Below are 16885 nucleotides of genomic sequence, written 5' to 3' on the forward strand. Positions count from 1 at the left end.
ATATACCCTTTGTTGGCAATGACAGAGGTCAAAAAAATTCTGTAAATCTTCAGAAGGTTTTCACACACTGTTGCTGGTATTTTGGCCCATTCCTCCATGCAGATCTCCTCTAGAGCAGTGATGTTTTGGGGCTGTTGCTGGGCAACACGGACTTTCAACTTCCTCCAAAGATTTTCTATGGGGTTGAGATCTGGAGACTGGCTAGGCCACTCCAGGACCTTGAAATGCTTCTTACGAAGCCACTCCTTCGTTGCCCGGGCGGTGTGTTTGGGATCATTGTCATGCTGAAAGACCCAGCCACGTTTCATCTTCAATGCCCTTGCTGATGGAAGGAGGTTTTCACTCAAAATCTCACGATACATGACCCCATTCATTCTTTCCTTTACACGGATCAATCGTCCTGGTCCCTTTGCAGAAAAACAGCCCCAAAGCATGATGTTTCCACCCCCATGCTTCACAGTAGGTATGGTGTTCTTTGGATGCAACTCAGCATTCTTTGTCCTCCAAACACAACGAGTTGAGTTTTTACCAAAAAGTTATATTTTGGTTTCATCTGACCATATGACATTCTCCCAATCTTCTTCTGGATCATCCAAATGCTCTCTAGCAAACTTCAGACGGGCCTGGACATGTACTGGCTTAAGCAGGGGGACACGTCTGGCACTGCAGGATTTGAGTGCCTGGTGGCGTAGTGTGTTACTGATGGTAGGCTTTGTTACTTTGGTCCCAGCTCTCTGCAGGTCATTCACTAGGTCCCCCCATGTGGTTCTGGGATTTTTGCTCACCGTTCTTGTGATCATTTTGACCCCACGGGGTGAGATCTTGCGTGGAGCCTTAGATCGAGGGAGATTATCAGTGGTCTTGTATGTCCCCATTTTCTAATAATTGCTCCCACAGTTGATTTCTTCAAACCAAGCTGCTTAACTATTGCAGATTCAGTCTTCCCAGCCTGGTGCAGGTCTACAATTTTGTTTCTGCTGTCCTTTGACAGCTCTTTGGTCTTGGCCATAGTGGAGTTTGGAGTGTGACTGTTTGAGGTTGTGGACATGTGTCTTTTATACTGATAACAAGTTCAAACAGGTGCCATTAATACAGGTAACGAGTGGAGGACAGAGGAGCATCTTAAAGAAGAAGTTACAGGTCTGTGAGAGCCAGAAATCTTGCTTGTTTGTAGGTGACCAAATACTTATTTTCCACCATAATTTGCAAAAACAATTCTGGATTTGTTTTTCTCATTTTGTACCTATGATGAAAATTACAGGCCTCTCTCATCTTTTTAAGTGGGAGAACTTGCACAATTGGTGGCTGACTAAATACTATTTTGCCACACTATTTGCATAAAAATATATGGGGGATTGGAAGTGATGCAGACAATTACATTGATGGAAGCTACAATCTATCTGCAATATTAAAGCTGATCTACCCTCTTAAACAAAATAATCAAAGATGCTGTACACAGAGCCACACACAGGCAGCAGGGTCTGCAAAATCAATTACCATGTTCAAGCGCCAGGCTACTTTCAAAACAATGCAAATGCGACGAGCAGTGTTCATGTGGCGAGTCGCGCCTCCACAGAAGCACTTGTTTGACATGCATTGTTTCTTCATTACAGTCAAACAATGCAGGGTATGCAAAACTGAACAATGTTCCCCAACATATCCCACAAAATATACATTCTTGGCGGACACGGTGTAAGAAATTTGGTTAGTCTTGTTTGTGTACCTTCGATTTTGTTGCACAACACCAACAAAAGTCATCTTGAAACCTTAGAGTGATTTCCTTTTCCTTCTTTCAAAAGGAAGAAACACTCAACTTGGACTTGTCAACTTGTCTTTCAAAACTTGCTCTGTCCACATCCATTTTCATTTTCCCCTCCTCTTTAAAAATCAACTCTGTTTTACATCCCATTTGAAAAAATGCCCCCTGACCCCAGCTGTCCCTCATCAGAGGACTCCAGATGGACATGTGGGGCTGGAGGCATCTGGGGCGGGCGGGTGATGGATATTTTGGTTCTGTTTCTCTATGTTATATTGAGTCTAACTACCAGTATGTAGTGCAGAAGAACTGGTTCATCGGTTCATTAGGTGACATTAAAGAACTGAGAACATAAACTTTTGCCCACCTAATGTCAATTCTGTGTTCGTAGGTGCATATAGGAGCAATAAGCCTTTGTATGGTGGATGAATGGGCCTGTTTGAAATGGCCTCGTACACAGCCCACTGTAAAAACAGCACTTGCTGTTGAGACCAATGCCAATGCTAGCTAACCTTAGCTTTGATCAAAGTTACAAGGTTAACGGCTATCAATGGGATAACGGGACATTGTGGAGCCATGGCATGAGGCCTTGGAGTGTAATTCTATGTTTGAAAAGTCAAAATGTTATAATGGTCAATCATATCATCAAGTTAGTCACGCTGTGTAGAAACCGTCGATAGCAGAAAAGGTTGATAACAACACTGAGCTCAACCTCAACATGAATACTTCCTTTCTAGGCCACTGAAGCAGTCCACATAAACTAGACCCACGGCAACAACCCTCCCCCCAAAGAAACAGTTGGCATCACAACTTTATAAAAAAACACCTGCTTCAAAACAGGGTGTTTTCCTTTACTATTCCCCGTCCACTCTGTACCCTTTGTTCAAAAAACAGAGTGGGCTTAGAAGATAAAAAATCTAATCCACCATATTCACTGACTAAAATGAAGAAAAAAAAAGATCCACCATGTTCACAGAATAAAATGATTTATTTGTATAAAAATAACAACAGAACCTTTAAATGTGGCCGTCTAAGTCACAGTTTACTGGCGTTAAATAAAGACTGGTAAGTCAGAATGACAAAGGGAGGAGAAAGCAGATTAATGGGGACAAAATTGATTTCTTAAGCTTCTCTCCTTTCACTGGAGCAGTCGAACAGGATTTATGCAGGCCCCTGAGACACACATCTGCTAAGAGCCTGCCCTCTTCAGGAGAGGAGCGAGCCCTCCAACCGGGCTGAGCGCCTTCCCGAGCCAATGCCATCCACCAACTAGACCAGTGTGTGCGTAGGTAAGACATGGTGTGTGTTCATGTGCGCACACATGAGAGAGAGAAAGAAGGAACATGTGCATATGAGTAGGAATACGTGTGTGTGTGTGTCTAGTGTGTGTCCATGTGCACGTGCATGCGCCTCTGCACTTGTGTGTGTGTGTGTGTGTGTGTGTGTGTGTGTGTGTGTGTGTGTGTGTGTGTGTGCGTGCGTGCGTGCGTGCGTGCGTGCGTGCGCGTGTGTGTGTGTGTGTGTGTGTGAGCTAGGTACCAGCTGTCTGGTGCTGCCCTCAGGAAGCATGTCTAAATGGGATGAGTTGCTCCTCGTGGGTTTCCAGCCCGCTACACTGTGGCCCTGTTCCAAGGAAGGGGAAGGCACAGTCAAGGAGAACCACAGCCTTCTGCCTGCCTGGCTACAGCCTGAAAGACCTCAGACACAGCCAACCAGAGCACCAGCACCCAACAATAATATCTCCCTCCAAAACAACTGTGAAAAAAGACTATTGATACAGTTAAGTCCAACAAAGCTAGTTGATATCAAGTATGTCATACTTCTTCAGAGCAGATAAGGACAAGGCTATGCAGCTCTACATCACAGAAGGAGAAACAAAGCAGGTTTACATCAAATATATCAATCAATGTTCTTTTGAAGCACACATAAACAAAGCATTTTTTTTGCTGTTGTGGATATCCAACTGCTCATTTAAGTTAGCTACGTATAGTTAGTACTTTCCTTCAAGGCTCAGAGTCTAACTTTGGATTGAACACAAGAGGATGTAAAATTTTGAGCGATGCAGTTGGATATGTCAGCATGAAGCTGTTCTAATGTATTTCTATCTGAACGTCCTGAAACAACAATGGTGTAAGAGAAAGCTTCAGCTGTGGCATATGAGCAACCCCAGGTTGCCCTTCCCTCTCTCTAGTTCAACAATTGGCTTACGAATATCGCCCCATGATAGCTCCTATTAGAAAGCTTTAAAAAGCTACCAGTGACACAAATTACAGTAAATGCAGGGTTTTTTATGCATAGAAAAGTCTTGGGTGGGCTGCCTATGTGTTTTAATAAGATACAAATATAATCATAATCATTTTCAGGATGAAAAAACTTTTCAATGTAAACTTAAATGACTAAAATATGATATAAAGTACGCAGAAAAAATAATGGACCTATATATTTTTAAATAAGATCATATTTGAGAACTAGCAATCACCAAAACAGGCACAATCAGGGAGAATCTCTCTTATTTTGGGGGGGGATGCTGTATTTTTGTCATGGCACGGGGCCCATTTATTTTGTTAGACTGTTTGAGTCACTCAGATACAGCAGCATAAGCCATAGCAAAATGTGTAGAACTGCAGAAAATTTGCTTTAAAACTGCAAATGCCCCCACCACCTAAGTCCCATTTTGATCCAGAAAAAACCCTGGAATAGTAATATTTAGCCGATGCAGCATGGTAGCAGAAGCTGGCCTGGGAAGCTGAGTCATGGAGAGATGGGGAGAATTGAGAGAGGTCAGAAGAAGAAGGGATGGAGGGAGGAGAGGGATGGAGATGGTGGAATTATGGTGTTGCCTGACCTTGTATTACATCCTATCCCACCTGTTCTCGCTCTCTCTCACACGCACACGACTTCCTGCCGACCCCTCACTCACAACCCCTAAAGCCTTCCTTCGATAATGAGCCAATGGGAGAAAAGAAAGGAGGGAGAGAGCGAGGGAAAAGAGGAGACACACACAGGAGGCTGTTTACTTGCATTGTTAATTTCATTAGCCCCCCGGCAACCACTTCAATATTTAACATTCTCCATTTAGCTCGCTCTTTTTTTTTCATCCCTCCATCCACCCAAGTTTGCCACACAAAGTCCCACAATTAAACAGCGTGGCCAGCCGTCCTCTATCAGCACTCTCCAGTCTTACCACTTAATACAGTTGCTGCTCGGTTCCCCAGTCTACGGAAGACAGGCTTGCGACCCTTTTAAAACGACCATCAATTGGGCAATGAGACTTTGGGCCCTGTGATGGTTGAGTAACACAACCGTGTGGTGTTACCACTTAATCCATTGATTGTGTCAATGGCAAACATGAACAATTAATTGGTCCGTTGATGACTCAATAATGAATAGCTGGTTAGCCTGTGGTATAGGTCAATTGGTGTTTTCCTAATTATCCATTACATGGCTCCGTTGACTTGGTTTCTTTGAGACCAGAGATATGGGTTTGTTTACTGCATGGACTAAATGCACTGAATGTGTTAAAGTAACTATACAGTGAAAATCGCATTTTTAAAAGCCCAAATAATGTTGTTGACTAGTCCTATACTTATCGTTGTGGCCAAAGCATACACTGAGTGTACAAAACATTAGGAAAAACTGCTCATTCCATGACATAGACTGAACAGGTGATTGGTTAAAAACAGGTAATTGATGACAAATGACAAAGGAGGCTAACACGTATAGTGCAGAACAAGAGACAAGCTACAGTTAGTCAACTGACAGTCCAGTACAACATTGGTAACACGGCAATTAACGAACTTACAGAGTTCCCCTTCTTCCAGCAAGAAAACAGAAACTGCGGTTCCAGTGGTCTAAGGAATGAAAGCATTGTACCCTGGAGAATTGGAAAAGCATTGCCTGGTCTGATGAATCCTGGTTTCTCCTGTTTCACGGTGATGGGAGGACTAGGGTGTGGAGAAAACCAGGAGTGCATGCAACCATCATGCCGCCTGTCAACATTGCAGGCTGGTGGTGTTGGGTGTGTGTTCCTGGCACACACTGGGCCCCTTGATAAAGGGGAGCAACATTTGAATGCCACAGGATATCTGAACAGCATTGCCAATCAGGTGCAGCCCTTCATGGCAGCAGTGTATCCATCTGCTAGGATTGTCCAGGAATGGTTCCATGAACATGAAAGAATTCAGCTTACTGCAGTGGCCTGCCCAGTCACCAGATCTCAATCCAATTGAGTAGCTGTCGGATGAGCTGGAAGGAGCTATTCAGAGTAGATTCACTAGCAGCCAACTTGACAACTCTAGGATGCATTGGAGTCAACATGAGCCAGCATCCCTGTGGAAACCTTGTAGAGTCCATGCCCTGATGAATTGAGGCTGTTCTGAGGGCAAAAGGGGATGCAACTCAATATTAGGAAGGTGTTCCTAATGTTTTGTACAGTCAGTGTATATTAGAGAAAAACCCTTCAGGAAATCTCAATCTCAAACGTATTTTTTAAACAAACTATACTGAACAACAACAAAAAACGCAACATGCAACAATTTCACCAATTTTACTTTAATAAATTGAAATAAATGAATTAGGCCATAATCTATGGATTTCACATGACTGGGCAGGTGCCCCTGCCCAACTAGGGAGCCAGGCCCAGCCAATCAGAATGAGTTTTTCCCCACAAACAAGTTTTATTACAGACAAAAAAACACCTCAGTTCCATCAGCTGTCCAGGTGGTTGGTCTCAGACAATCCCACAAGTGAATAAGCCGGATGTGGAGGTCCTGGACTGGCGTGGTTATACGTGGTCTGCGGTTGTGAGGCCGGTTGGACGTACTGCCAAATTCTCTAAAACAACATTGGATGCGGCTTATGGTAGAGCAATTAACATTCAATTATCGGGCAACTCTGGTGGACATTCCTGCAGTCAGCATGTTAATTGCACGCTCCCTTAAAACTTGAGACATCTATGGAAATTTGTTGTGTGACAAAACTGCTCAATTTAGTGACTTTTTACTGTCTACAGCACAAAGTGCACCTGTGTAATAATCATGCTGTTTAATCAGCTTTTGATATGCCACACCTGTCAGGTGGATGGATTATCTTGGCAAAGCAAAAATGTTCACTAACAAGGATGTAAACAAATATGTGCACAAAATTTGAGAGACATAAGCTTTTGGTGCATATGGAACATTTCTGTGATGTTTTATTTCAGCTTTTACTTCTTTTTATTTCACCTTTATTTAGCCAGGTAGGCTAGTTGAGAACAAGTTCTCATTTGCAACTGCGACCTGGCCAAGATAAAGCATAGCAATTCGACACATACAATAACACAGAGTTACACATGGAATACACAAAACATACAGTCAATAATACAGTAGAAAAAAAAGAAAACAAAAAAAGTATATGAGTGAGTGCAAATGAGGTAAGATAAGGGAGTTAAGACAATAAATAGGCCATGGTGGCGCAGTAATTACAATATAGCAATTAAACACCGGAATGGTAGATGTGCAGAAGATGAATGTGCAAGTAGGGGTGCAAAGATAAATAAATAAATACAGTATGGGGATGAGGTAGATAGATGGGCTGTTTACAGATGGGCTATGTACAGGTGTAGTGATCTGTGAGCTGCTCTGAAAGCTGGTGCTTAAAGCTAATGAGGGAGATACGAGTCTCCAGCTTCAGTGATTTTTGCAGTTCGTTCCAGTCATTGGCAGCAGAGAACTGGAAGGAAAGGTGACCAAAGGAGGAATTGGCTTTGGGGGTGACCAGTGAGATATACCTGCTGGAGTGCGTGCTACGGGTGGGTGCCGCTATGGTGACCAGTGAGCTGAGATAAGGCGGCACTTTACCTAGCAGAGACTTGTAGATAACCTGTAGCCAGTGGGTTTGGCGACGAGTATGAAGCAAGGGCCAACGAACGAGAGCATACAGGTCGCAGTGGTGGGTAGTGTATGGGGTTTTGGAGACGGATGGCACTGTGACTGACTGCATCCATTTTATTGAGTAGAGTGTTGGAGGCTATTTTATAGATGACCATGCCGAAGTCAAGGATCGGTGGGATGGTCAATTTTAAGAGGGTATGTTTGGCAGCATGAGTGAAGGACGCTTTGTTGTGAAATAGGAAGCCAATTCTAGATTTAATTTTGGATTGGAGATGTTTAATGTGAGTCTGGAAGGAGAGTTTACAGTCGAACCAGACACCTAGGTATTTGTAGTTGTCCACGTATTCTAAGTCAGAGCCGTCCAGAGTAGTGATGCTGGATGGGCGGGCAGGTGTGGGCAGTGATCGATTGAATAGCATGCATTTAGTTTTACTTGCATATAAGAGCAGTTAGAGACCACGGAAGGAGAGTTGTATGGCATTGAAGCTCGCTTGGAGGTTAGTTAACACATTGTCCAAAGAGGGGCCAGAAGTATACAGAATGGTGTCGTCTGCGTAAAGGTGGATCAGAGAATCACCAGCAGCAAGAGCAACATCACATCACTTCTGCACAGAGAAGAGAGTCGGCCCAAGAATTGAACCCCGTGGCACCTCCATAGAGACTGCCAGAGGTCCGGACAACAGGCCCTCCGATTTGGCACATTGAACTCTATCAGAGAAGTAGTTGGTAAACCAGGCGAGGCAATCATTTGAGAAACCAAGGCTGTCGAGCCTGCTAATAAGAATGTGGTGATTGACAGAGTCTAAAGCCTTGGCCAGGTCGATGAAGACAGCTGCACAGGAATGTCTCTTATCGATGGCGGTTATGATGTCGTTTAGGACCTTGAGCTTGGCTGAGGTGCACCCATACAAGCTCTGAAACCAGATTGCATAGCGGGGAAGGTACGGTGGGATTCAAAATGGTCGGTAATCTGTTTAACTTGGCTTTCGAAGACCTTAGAAAGGCAGGGTAGGATAGATATAGGTCTATAGCAGTTTGGGTCTAAAGTGTCACCCCCTTTGAAGAGGGGGATGACCACAGCAGCTTTCCAATATTTGGCAATCTCAGACGATACGAAAGAGAGGTTGAACAGGCTAGTAATATGGGTTGCAACAATTTCGGCAGATAATTTTAGAAAGAGAGTGTCCAGATTGTCTAGCCCGGCTGATTTGTAGGGGTCCAGATTTTGTAGCTCTTTCAGAACATCAGCTATCTGGATTTGGGTGAAGGAGAAATGGTGGGGGCTTTGGCGGGTTGCTGTGGAGGGTGCCGGACAGTTGACCGGGGTAGCCAGGTGGAAAGCATGGCCAGCCATAGATAAATGCTTATTGAAATTCTCAATTATAGTGGATTCATCGGTGGTAACAGTGTTTCCTAGCCTCAGAGCAGTGGGCAGCTGGGAGGAGATGCTCTTATTCTCCATGGACTTTACAGTGTCCCAGAACGTTTTGAGTTTGTACTACAGGATGCAAATTTCTGTTTGAAAAAGCTAGCCTTAGCTTTCCTAACTGCCTGTGTATATTTGTTCCAAACTTCCCTGAAAAGTTGCATATCACAGGGGCTATTCGATGCTAATGCAGAACGCCACAGGATGTTTTTGTGCTGGTCAAGGGCAGACAGGTCTGGAGTGAACCAAGGAATATATCTATTCCTAGTTCAACATTTTTTGAATGGGGCATGCTTATTTAAGATGGTGAGGAAGGCACTTTTAAAGACTAACCAGGCATCCTCTACTGACGGGTTGAGGTCAATGTCATTCCAGGATACCCCGGCCAGGTCGATTAAAAAGGCCTGCTCGCAGAAGTGTTTTAGGGAGCGTTTGACAGTGATGAGGGGTGGTCGTTTGGTCACAGACCCATTACGGATGCAGGCAATGAGGCAGTGATCGCTGAGCTCTTGATTGAAAACAGCAGAGGTGTATTTGGAGGGCGAGTTGGTTAGGATGATATCTATGAGGGTGCCTGTGTTTACGGATTTGGGGTTGTACCTGGTAGGTTCATTGATAATTTGTGTGAGAATGAGGGCATCAAGCTTAGATTGTAGGATGGCCGGGGTGTTAAGCATGTCCCAGTTTAGGTCACCTAGTAGCACGAGCTTAGAAGATAGATGGGGGGCAATCAATTCACATATGGTGTCGAGGGCACAGCTGGGGGCAGATGGTGGTCTATAGCAAGCGGCAACAGTGAGAGACTTGTCTTTGGAAAGGTACATTTTTAGAAATAGAAGCTCGAATTGCTTGGGTACAGACCTGGATAGTAAGACAGAACTCTGCAGGCTATCTTTGCAGTAGATTGCAACACCGCCCCCTTTGGCAGTTCTATCTTTGCGGAAAATGTTTTAGTTAGGGATGGAGATTTCAGGGTTTTTGGTGGTTTTCCTAAACCAGGATTCAGACACAGCTAAGACATCCGGTTTGCAGAGTGTGCTAAAGCAGTGAGTAAACCAAACTTAGGGAGTAGGCTTCTAACGTTAACATGAATGAAACCAAGGCTTTTATGGTTAAAGAAGTCAACCAATGAGAGCACCTGGGGAGTGGGAGTGAAGCTAGGCACTGCAGGACCTGGATTAACCTCTACATCACCAGAGGAATAGAGGAGAAGTAGGATAAGGGTATGGTTCAGTATTTTTTTTTAAATGCTTGAAATTTGCTTTGATAGTGACATCATTGGGGCGGCAGGGTAGCCTAGTGGTTAGAGCATTGGACTAGTAACCGAAAGGTTGCAAGTTCAAATCCCCGAGCTGACAAGGTACAAATCTGTTGTTCTGCCCCTGAACAGACAGTTAACCCACTGTTCCTAGGCCGTCATTGAAAATAAGAATTTGTTCTTTAACTGACTTGCCTAGTAAAATAAAGGTAAAATAAATAAAAAATAAAAATCCTCTTTGGTTCGAGACAGGCCCGTTTGTGATTGGTCCAGCAGCTTTATCCTTTTTTCCAAAATCCTTTTCTTCCAAAATCCTTCTTGAGACTAGGGGAGATGCTGCCTCAGGAGTGCACACACACTGCACACAAGCATGCCAAGCAATATACAGCTGGTGTTGGTGTAAAAAGGACAATGCTTATGCAACAACTATCTCAAAAGTAACTTCTATTTAAATTTTGGTTTGTAAGAGTTGGCCTGCTGGCATGCTAACGTTAGCTATCGTGGCTAAGTTAGCTAGCTGACTAGCCAAAAATAAAGCAAGTCAAAGCAGATCCTCCACACAACAACCATCTTGCCACCGCCTTCTATTTTCAATCCTGTGGTTTGTAGCTAAAGGTTTTAGGGTTTTAGGGTCAAGGGGTTACCTAGTTAGCGGTTGTTGACTGATAAGTAGCAGCAGTAGCTAAATAGCTAGCTTCATGACTAGCTAGCTAGTTAGGTAGCTAACAACAAACATATCAGGAATATAGTGAAAAAGCAAAAGGACAGAAACTACACATACTGCTGTTATAGTAAAATGCCCTAATAGTTCCATTGTGCGTTTCCAAGTCCATCCTTATTATTTGACTTGGTGCAGCCGGGCTCGGGTAGTCTGCCCCAGTTCCCCCAGTATCTCATTGGCTGAGCTGTCAAAACATGTTTTGGACCAGTATACACCCAAACAACTCTGTTGTTTCCTAACAAGCACAGAGAAAATCTGCTTTTTAACATCCTTAATTATAATTTTTTGGAAGGACATTTAATTCATATTTGAATGAATTAGTCTTAGGTAATATTTCATTAAAACAATCAGTAACACTGGACAGATACCTTAACTTGCCAAGCTCTTAGCATCTGCTAAATGACCACATTATTATTAGTACCAGTACTAGTGTCCCATGGTAATGATACTAACCAATTAGGCACTGTATTAGTCACTGTATTAAACCTAGCCAGTTAAGTCAATGCTAAATGCCTAGAGAGCACCATCCTGAAGAAGGAGACTAGAGCATTCTAGCAGCACAGTGACAGCGATACTGGGGTTGAGACAGAGGTATAATCATGATCTCACTACCCACGCCTCCCAGTGAGCCTGCCTCCTGAGCCGTGTCCCAAGATATCCATACACTGACATCCTACTGTATATACAGTGCCGTGAAATCAAGTTCCGGCTCAAAAATCAGCTTTGCATAATGCGTACATTTCCTGTTGGCAGAGCGATAGCATGACTGCCTCCAATGCTCCTCCCGCAATGGAACAGAACCATATGACCACTGTGACCAAATTCCCTTCGTCTCCCCCCTAGATCCCTACCCCCTCAGAGACTTCCATTGTGGAGTTTTAGCCAGGTATCCCAATTTGTAAATGATTCCTTTAAGCTAGTATGATTGTAGTAGGAGCGCCACATCCTAGGCTTCTGATTTATTGAAACCTTTGCGTGTAAAAAAGTTCAGGGAACCGACATTGCCGGGCACTTGACGAAGCGAAGAACCAGAAAAACATTGCAACAATAGTACCTGAGACCTTTTCATTTACCATTCAAAGCAAATCGGACTGCGGCAGGCAGAAAATACATTCAGACTTGTAAGTAAATACATGTAATTGAAGCAGTGGAAAAAGCACTGTTGAAAATGCATCAAGAGCAGGCCTCTTTCTATTATGGGGATATTTATATTCCCTCCCAAACAAAAAGGCCAAGGGAGAAGAAGGCGGGAGAGGGGGGGGGGAGTCTGTTTGTTTGCAGCTCTCTACTGTGTGTGTGTGTGTGTGTGTGTGTGTGTGTGTGTGTGTGTGTGTGTGTGTGTGTGTGTGTGTCTGTGTGCCCATGCATGCCTTTGGGTGTAATTGCTGCCTGTTATCATTATGCGAGTGAGGGGCCACGGAGGAAGGCACAGCGCACAATGAAGGGCAAACCTGGGGATATTGTGCATGACATTGGGTGTCTGTGGGTAAGTAATGATCACAGCGGTGTGTGACACCCCAGCCTTGGCGGAAGTGACGGTGGTCACGGTTGTTCGCTGCGCTACATCGCCTGTCCTCCTCCGCAACCTCTTCATTATAGAAGGAGTATTTTCCCTTCACCCGTACAGGCTACAGGCGTCTTTAGCGATGCTACGGGCGCTAATAATTCTGTAAGCCCACCATATTTAAACTCCTAATTTATGGAATGAACACACAACGCCTGGTTGTTTAACACTTCATGAAATAATCATTTGTTTCAATGCTGAGGAAGGCAAAACAGAGAGATTTGTTATTTTATTTTACTGAGGTCATCCGTGTTTGCTTGCGTGTTTGGTCAGGTTCAAACCGAGGCCACATCACTTCTAGTAAGAAGCTTAATAACCTTTAATTTAATAACCTTTCATTTAGGAAATAGCGGCAGATAATGAACAATTGTCCATTGACACCATGAGACAATTTACACTGAGCGTGCCACAAACACAGCCAGATGTGTGGGCACATTGGAGAGAGAGGATTTAAGAAGGGAGGGTCAGGTGGAGGGGAGAGAGAAACTATATGCTGCATATCCTCCCACTTGAGAAAGACGACACATTGGGACCATGGAGGAAACAGACAGAAGGAGGGTTGTGGTTTTGTTTGCGGCATCTCCGCAGTCAGTGAGCGTTTTTCCCCCTGTGTGCAGTGTTACTTTGTAAACACGGCAGGCACCGCAGGTAACGTGTCCATAAATGTCACTCAAGAGGTGGCGTAATTTCATTTTGTTTTGGGAATAAATAAAGCCCTCATCCCTCAAACTGATTACGTGCCCTCAGAATCTTTTTCGGCTTGACTCCTGCTTTGATGAAACGGCGCAGGGCTTAATGACACCGTTGATTCATAGCCTGTGGGGATCAGAGGGGAGAGGGGAAGGCTCAATCTCTGAGAGAGAAACAAAGTCAGTTGTTCGAGTCCCTCTCAGTCGGCTGAAGAAAACGGACAGAAAAACAGCAATACTCGTCTCTTGGTCATGAATAAGTCATATCAACCACCCCTGATATATGAGAGAATATATGAAAAGCTAATTACCATATTTTCCATTAATGGGGAGAGGGAGAAGTTATTTTTTTGAAAGTTCATTTTCAACTGCAGTAAATTCTGTAATTATGGGCCTGTTCTTGTTATTCTTGTTTGGCACGACAGTAACGGGGCTCTACAATGGCCAATGTTCTGTGGATTTATAAGCGCCGGGAGAACTCTGGTTACGGACTGATAAAGGGAGCATTGCAGAGCTAGGTGAGCGCTCTTGCCTAAAACACTCATTTTAACAGTAACAGTAATAGTATTTATGTGGACTCAAACACTGGCATTGTGCCAGTTATTAGGAAAGTTGAGACAACTCCCAAAAACTTGTCTCCAGTCCTCTGGGTTTGAAATGCCAGACTCTCAGTTAAAACCTTCTCAAGAGCAAGAGAACAATGCACTGAGTTATAATCCACGACGGTGATTGTCCTCTTGATCAACTGGTCCTATGAACCAACAAGACAACGCTAAGTATTGGTGGATTGCGATGAACATGTTCTTCTACTTGTCTCTCATCCATGGGATCTAACCGTTCCGACATCAAGCCTCTGCCACATTGAGATCATGCTGCCATGTCTAACCACACATGAATTTAGCATGACTTCCCATTCAGGAGCACAGAAGCGGGGCATGCAGGGATCCGGGAAAATCAGGCTTTAGTCCACCAACACCCACATCGATCGAGATCAAGCTCTGGCAGGAAGCAGTGGGCGTTTGGAGCCGGGTTCTCTTTGATCATACAGTGGTCATGTACCATCTCCCAGAGAAGTCTGGGAACAGTAGTAAACAGGGAAACCTCTGAGAGAGGAGCAACACTCTCCATTCCTTCACATGGTGCTCTGCCAACTACAGGGAATCCAAATTCTGCCAAAATATGTCAAGTCGCTGGAAGCTTGGATTCGATCCAAGGCGAGATTGAAAAATGAAATTATGATTTTTTTTTCTCTCTCTCTCTTTTCCAAGCAAATACGGCTAATCCACACACTTTTCTGCCTTGTTTATTTGTGCTCTTAATTAAAATCCTCACAATCTCCTTCAGGCGGTTGCCGATACTTGATGCGCCGGATTACCGGCGGCACAGTCAGACATAATTTATTTTTAATAAAACATCAGAGGATTAAGTCGATGGAGTTTGCAGAGATGTATCTCTGAAGAGGCGCTGCCTGCGTCTTGTAAATGCTGAGCACAAACAAGGCAAGAAATGCTTTGGCATCTTTAATAGGCATTTAATTGCCCTTAATATAGAAGAAATTATGATAATGACGGGGATTGCTAACACAAATGCAACTATAGTAAATAGAAGGAAATGCATAATTCTAATAGACGGCTTTACCTACATGCTTGCATTTGTTTTGCACTAATTTAGGGTGAAATTGCGGGATACGACGTTGAGAGAGGTGGTATTAATTAGTGGTCTTAATGAGGAGTTTTATGGGTTGCCACACTAGAGAGCGCATAAAACGACAGCGTCATCACTAATTCAACGTGGCAGCCCTGCAGAACACCATCTGCTGCTGAAGAAACTGTTAATAAAGTCACAATTATCTTTTTGTGAGCACTTTATTGAGAATAAAAATGCGCAAATTAATTAGCCGAGTGTAGAGTCCACGGGTAAAGGGAGGGGAGAAAGAAAGGCCAAATCACCAAAGACAGGCACAAGAGCCATTTGATTCGCCGAACAACATGCCGCCATCAAAACAACTTGCCGTGCTAATGATAATTTGGGGTTTCATTGCAGATGATTTGAGACAAAGGCTTTGTTTAGTTTTTTAATTGTGCCTCACAACCACTTACATGCATTCCATAATGAGGATACACAGTTAGCGTAGCCTCCCTCTCTCATCACAACAAACAAAAAAGCAGCCCTGCAAAGGATTTTGCACAGGCTCATAATTGCATGGTATGACAACAGCTGGCTATCAAGCACCAGCAGGAGAAAACTAGCCTCTGTAAAAGTTGAGCAGCGAAGCCTATTCAGGATCAATATTGCCGGGCCAGGAAACCACTAGTTGTTAACGGTGTTTACATTGTTGTTTAGTTTCTCATGGAGAATGCTTCCCTCATTAGCTTCCACCACGCACTCTTGCTGCCGTTCTGAGTCTTTTGTCTCCTGCTCTGAAAAACATCATGAACGGCCAAAGTGTGGCCAGATAATTCAGTTAATCCCCTTTGCTTAAGACCTTGAGGAGTTTAATTCATGATGATTGTTCTGACACTCCTGGCTGACAATCAATACATACCATTTTCAGCACTTTTGCCAGACTCAAAACACCCCTCTTTCTCTCGCTTCTCTGTACAGACACAAGCCAACACAATATCCTTCACACACAGTGTGCAGACAGACAGACAGACAGACACTCTCTTGCCAAATGAAACAATCACGTTTATGTCATCTTTCACACATGTTACTGATAGACACTAAACACAGCATCAACACACAGCACACACACACATTTTCTCTTACAATAAGCAGACAACACATACACATGCCAACTAAAAGCCATAACAATATTACTCAGACTCGATGCCAGTCTTAATCCTAGCCAGTTTATTTTCCAGCTATAAGGTCATGTCCATTGTACCTTGGAGTCGGTGTATTTTTCCCCAGGACATGTTTTCAGAGGGGATTGACTGTAGCAGAGGAGGGAGGGAGGAGGTTGGGGATATTCATTTCTCTATCCGTCTCTGAGGCTCTTATCTGTGACCCCTAGCAGGGGAGTCATCTCTTACCCTGTCATCCACACACACCTGACCTCTTCATTCCAACCAACGGAGAGAAGATATGAACAAATATCTCAGAAAATAACAGCCAGACAAGTCATTCCTGCACCATCCCCCATCCCCCAACTGCCTCTTTTGAGGGGAAAATAAAGCAAGGTGGATTCATTCTTGACTGGCCATGGTTTAACCTGGAAGAGTAGGAAGTGTGAATGGAAAAAGTGATGACATTGAGGTTAGGAGATTAGCCACTCCTGAGCCGTTAAAGAGGTTGAGAGGAGATGTAGAGAGGAAAAAGAGGAACACCACTTTAAATAATGGTGAGAAACAGAAGTGTGAGGTAATTGTACTCATTAGCTTGATTTATTAACCATAAATTCTCCGCTGTTAAGGTACCCCTTGGAAAGAAAAAGGATAAAGAATCTCCTTTTAAATGTTTAATTACCTGGTCCCTCGCCATGATTCATATATTGACGCGGATACGCCGGGGCGATTACTCCTGAGTCTCTCTCCTGTTATTTAATGAAACGTGTAATGCCCACATATGCATAACCAGATTTGTGGTAAACAACTCCTCG

The sequence above is a fragment of the Oncorhynchus tshawytscha genome, linkage group LG10 (assembly GCF_018296145.1).
Source record: "Oncorhynchus tshawytscha isolate Ot180627B linkage group LG10, Otsh_v2.0, whole genome shotgun sequence".
Lineage (NCBI taxonomy): Eukaryota > Metazoa > Chordata > Actinopteri > Salmoniformes > Salmonidae > Oncorhynchus > Oncorhynchus tshawytscha.